The following is a 6,271-nucleotide window of genomic DNA, read 5'->3' on the forward strand; positions in this document are numbered from 1 at the left end:
ACACCCATTTCCATAATAATTGTCATTTGTTGCAATATTTTTTATTTCTTTTTTAAGGAAACTTATTTGACCTGACAACTTGGTAATCAAGTCAATATTTGATGTAAAGTCTAATAAGTAATCCTTTAAAATTGTTTGAAAGTTTTGTTCAGTAATTATTCCTTCCATCTCAGAAATTAATAATCCACATAATCTGAAAAATAATGTTTTTTGTACTGATTCAAAACTTTTCGATCGTAAGTGCGATATTATACTCATATTACTCTCCTGGTCTATCTCTTCTTCATCTGTCCATAGATTTATCATATCGTTGTCGTCGTAGTCTAAAATGTGTTGTTGTGCCATGGTTACAAGTTAATAGTGAATAGTGGTTGTTTTTGTGTGGTTTAAATATAGTTTTATTTTCTAAAAGTAACTTTTTAGTTGTAAATATTCCAAATTTATAAATATTTTCATATGAAAATATAGAGGGAAGATGATAAATATAAGTATCAGGTGTAAAGAAAGTCATTTTTATTATGAATGATCTGATTACACTTATATATAAATACTATCAACTAAATAATTTACCCGGTTTTCTTACAAAATCAGATGATGATTACAATAACATAACAAAATCAGATGTAGTTTTAAAAATTCAATCATATATTTTTAAATGTAATGCTTGTATTTTAAAACAATATAATAGCGAAGTGATAAATTATATTTTATCTCTGTTAAATAGAAATATAGATTATTGTGTATGCATAAATTTAAATCATTTGGAATTTCATCATGTTGTAATAGATGTAGATTTTAAAAAGCTTCAAAATATCGATATTAATTTTGTAAAGGAAATATGTGATGATATTTCAAAAGTATGTAAGAATATTTTAGGAAGATTAACTGAAAGTAAAGAGTTTGAGCTAACTTTATTTGTAAAAAAGAATCTAGGTACTTCTGATGATGATAGTATTTTTAAAACTGCAAAAGGTGGTGTACATTTTGAGATTAAAGATTTAGTTTTATACAGGGGAGATAATATATGGTTTATAGAGGTTTTAAAAAAGTTTTTAAAACCTAAATACTCTGAACTAATTAATAATAATATTATAGACCAACCTACTAATTGGAACTTACCCTTTTCAAAAAAACCTAATAAACAAGTTTACATTCCTGTGGGTACATATAATCTTGCTGGTGAAATTCAATTTTGGCAGTCGGGTAGGGAATATATATTGAATGATGAATTTGACCAATCATTTATAAAAGAATTTTCAATAATCAAAAACTATAAACAAGATAGTGTTCAGGTATTTTTCCCTTTAAACTTATTAAAACCTTCTCATGGTTATTATTTTGGTCAATGTAATCATAATAAAATCTATAAACATTCAATACTTTTTAAAGTGGGAAATGATATTGAGGGTGTAATAACAATTAATAAAAGTACTATTCCATTTGTTGATTATGCAGTTTCACGATTTTATAAAAATAATTGTATGTTTATAATAGGTGAGTCTCAGTTAGAAAAATCTCTTTCTCCATTTAGTTTACCTTATTTAAGAGAGGAGTTATTATGTTTTTATACAGATATATCAACAAGTGATGTAGTAGGAAAATCACAAGCAATATTTAATACATATATTTTTATAATACTGTTATATGATAAAATTTGTAAATCTAACATCTCACTTGTTGAGGAAATATTAAGTGAAATATATAATAATAATTTTATAAAATATTTTAAAAATATTTCTAGTAAAATATCCAGGTTAGTAGAAGAAACTGTTAAATTGAGTGAAAACTCTGAAAAACCTTACAGAAAACTCAATCCCTTATTATTTTTAAAATGTTTATTTGTTCAGTCTTATAATGAAATTGATAAAGTTGAATTAATTTTTGATGATTCTACAGATGAAAGTGTTTATGTATCACCAAAGGTCTTAACACTAGTAAATGAAAATAAATTATCTATTTTAGAATTAGTAAAATTAATGTATCCAATATATGCTACTCAAAGGGATGGATCTATATTCTATTATGAAAAGAATTCATGGTCTTTATCACTAAACAGATTAGAACATGTGTTTTTACCTTTAAAAATATTAAAAAATATGGTTGTAATGAAATAGAACTTGAAACCGAAAACTTAAATTTAAAAAAGAAACGAAAATTGAATAAACCAGAAGATAATCTTCCAAAAATCTACAATTATTTAATACAGTTTTGGGGAAGAGTAAATACTATTGATTTTCCAACAAATGTTGTATCATTTAATGACTGTTTTGTATTAATTAGCAATGAATATTTTCATTTTACACATACACCTCTATTTAAAGGCTATCCATGTAAACTTAGCTGGAATGGCATGAGGGAAAGAATTCAACATATTAGTAATCCACTTTGTACTTACAAAGAAATATTGAATATTTTAAATGAAAATTCTGATTTCAAAAATGAGAGTTCACTCTGTCCTGATGGTGTAATTGATTATTTTCGTTATAGTTATATTAAAGAAAACAGTCCAGAATTTTCAGTAAATGATTTAGAGAAATGTGAAAATGAGGGTGACTGTCCAGTAAACAATTGTTTAAAATATTTCCTGACACTATTTTCAAAAGATTTAGAATTAGTATTTTTTATGTTGTGGACACTTAGATTAGTACTTTTAGGAATTAGTATAAAAAGAGCATTCATATTTTATGGACAGGGTCAAAATGGTAAAAGCTCTTTAAGTTGTGTAATGTATGCTTTATTTGGAAAAGCAATGAGTTTTATTGGTACGGATACAATCCGTGGCAAAATTTCAACACTAGCACCAGATTTATATAATGCAAAAGATGCAAAAATTGTATATGCTGATGATTTACAAAAAATAAATCCAACAACTCTAAAACAAATAGTATCAGGAGCTCATATGTATTTGAGAACTTTATATAACAGTGGAACTGATATTCAAATGAAATGGTTATTTACTGGAAGTTGTAACTCTCTAAGATTGAATGCTGATTTTGCTACAATGAAACGAATTTTAATGATTCCATTTTTAAACTTTTTTCCTGATAACTCTGATTATTATTGTAATCAAAATACATTTCAAATAATTGCAAGTGACATATTAGCTACTATATTTTGGTTAGAGAAATATGCTTCAGAAACAAATATTTTCTTTAATGATAAATATGACATTGTTAATCCTCCTAAGTCAATAAAATGGTATTCACATGAGCTGATTTGGAAAAATGATTTAACAAGTGGAATTTTAAATGCTTTCAATTTAATTGAATCTCCTAATTTATTTATTAGAATAAATTATTTATATTCAGAAATCAATGCAATACGAAGTTCTAATAAATGTCCTAAACTTCAGATGAGTCTTTATAATGAAGATATAGAGACTATAGTGAACCTATTAAAACATAGATATTCAGTTGGAACATGTCTTAATAAATCTAAAAAAATATATGAAAAGGTAATAATTGGTATATCTATAGATCGTTACAAAGTATTATATGAAGAAGCATTTGAATTAATATAGTAATGTTCAATTTTTAGTTAAAGAAAATGGATGAAGAAGAATTATCTGAAAGTATTTATCCTGTTGAATTTGTAACTACAACTAAAAAAATTAATCAAATAAATGATTCCATCCTTCTCACTACAATTGAATATTTATTAAGTTTGAATTGGCCCATTAGTCCACGACCACCACCTGCTATAGATATTGGAACATCTATGGAAAATTTTCTTACAAATATTATTAACAAAAGTAAATTAAATATTCAAAATGAGACGTTAGATTCTAGATGTAAGCTACCAAAAGATTTTGAACAACCTTTAAAAAAGAATTTGGATTACAATGAATTTCTCAAATCATTACAAACTGTTTTAGACCAATCAAAAATAGCTTCTAATAAGATTGTAGATAGCGAACCGTCTTAATGTATCAAATGAATATATGGATGTATATAATCTTCTAAAATTTTCATATGCTATTATATCTAATTCATAATATACATTACCATTATTATAAAATAATTCAGGCAATACATAACTTAGTTTATGTGTAGAATATCCCATTATTTCAACTCCAGATTTTGAAAGAATTGATCGGCTACTAAAAGATTCTTGAAGGTATTCAATTTTATTTAATCCTCGTAAACATTTTACAGTTAAGTGTAAGTGTCTTTTGTTAAAACGATTGCTATTTGAAATCATGTAGTGATTAAATAAAGAGTTGTATGTAGTTTTATTTTTTTCCCATTCAATAATAAAATTTTCTTCATCATAGCTTTGTAATAAAAATATTTTTAAGATATTGTAAAACTCTAAATATGTAAATGTTGGTTTGACAACAGAGCTCAATTTCACTAACCCATGTCTTAGATTTTCAAAATCTGTTAAAGCTGTATAAGAATTGTTTAATAAATATTTTATATATAACCAATTATATAAATTTTGTTTTTTTATTTTAAAAAGATTATACATCATTTCTAATTGTTCATGGGTTAGATTAGGTCTTATCTCCCCCATAGCCACAAAAGAAAATTCAGGATTAATTAAAAAAAAACATTCAGAAATTGACATACAACTATTAATTGCATAAATATTTAAAGTATCTCCATCAAAATCTACATTATTTTTCTCTGTTATTGATGTAGGAAGCCCAACTACTGGTGCATCCCAAAAATTTTTTACTTTATGAAAAGTAAAGGCTCTAGTATCCAAAACAGGATATCTTATTGCCAATACATATTTGGGATAATTCATACAAGCCCATATTTTTTTATTGAGAATTATTTCATTTGTTTTACAATTTGGTGCTGGTATAACAACACTGCGTGCAGAAAAATGTGATTTTTTACTCAAAAGTATTTTTCTAAAGCAATTATTTTTACCTTGTCCAATAAATGATGAAGGGTCTGGTTTAATATTTACTTGTAATTTTTGTTTATAATCATATGGTTTATTATTATGTAAGAGTTTTTGTATTAGTTCACAAAGTATAGTGTTAGTATTCCATAGAAATGATGGAGGATAAGTATGTTGGTTTACTTGAATGCGAAATCTGAAATTATCAAGAATATTATTAAGATGATTTTTGAATAATCTTAGTTTACCTTTGTAAGAATTTTTAAAATTTATTAAAATACGCTCCATTTTGTTTTTACAAATTTTACACTGAGAAATTATTTTTACTTTTAAAACTTTTTGTAAAATTTTAAAAAATTGATCAGTTTGAGGTTTAAAATAGATTTGACAACTATTACAATAATTATGTATTTTGGTACAACTACATTGTAAATAGAAACAATTTGGACATATTTGATTTAGACGAAATAATAATGATTTTGGAAGTTTTTTATAATTTGAAAGTTTAAGTTTTTTAAATTTTGCATAAGAGGCTAATATTTCTCTTGTAACCCTTATAGGTGGTAATCCATATAAATTATTTTTTAATTGATATGAGTTAGAGTTTGATATGACACAAGACCTTATAATACCATGTTTCATAATATAAAATAATAATATTGTTCAAACAAAGGTGTATATATATATATATAACTAAAAACCTTACAAAAGTAAAAAATAAATCTTCTTTTCCAAATGATATATATATATATATATATGGAAGTTTAAATTTGACAGGTTTTAAAATGGTAGACATTAGTGGTTTGAAACTATTTAAATGGAGGTTAGTAGAGAAACCATGTAACTGTTCTTGTAATGAAACTGTATCAAATTTTGAATGGAATATTCGTGAATCGTTATTAAGAATTCTACGAGTAGAACGTGAGCAATTTGATAATATTTTTAAAAGTTTTCCTAGTGTTGTATTTATTCGTGGGTGTAAAAGTATTGACTGTTCAATTAATAAACGTGAAACAATGGGTGTAATTGCAAAATATTTTGATCATCAATTGTTTAACTGTCCTGTTTTAGTGGGTGGTAAAATGTTTTTCTTACTCATACAAAATGATTACATTGATTCTAAGTTATGGAATGATTACAAGTGGGAAGATTCATTGAAATGTTTACTGTGTGGATACAACAATAAAGCAAAACCAACAACATTTTTCATTAAAGGTAAATGTTATACATTAGGACAGTTGGCATGGACCAACTATGAAAAAATTGTCTGTCTCAAAAAAAGAGGTGGAATTACACTATTTAAAAAAAAACCAAATCTTATAGTTTCGGTTAAAAGTTGTCCAATTTTAAATGATTTTAATAATATAAGACATCTATTAGCATCTAGCATTGGAAATCGTAAAATATTTCATGGTGG

Source organism: Macrosteles quadrilineatus, unplaced genomic scaffold (genome assembly GCF_028750875.1).
Source record: "Macrosteles quadrilineatus isolate MER2022 unplaced genomic scaffold, UCM_ALF_1.0 Scaffold_18__1_contigs__length_3160703, whole genome shotgun sequence".
Taxonomy (NCBI): Eukaryota; Metazoa; Arthropoda; class Insecta; order Hemiptera; family Cicadellidae; genus Macrosteles; species Macrosteles quadrilineatus.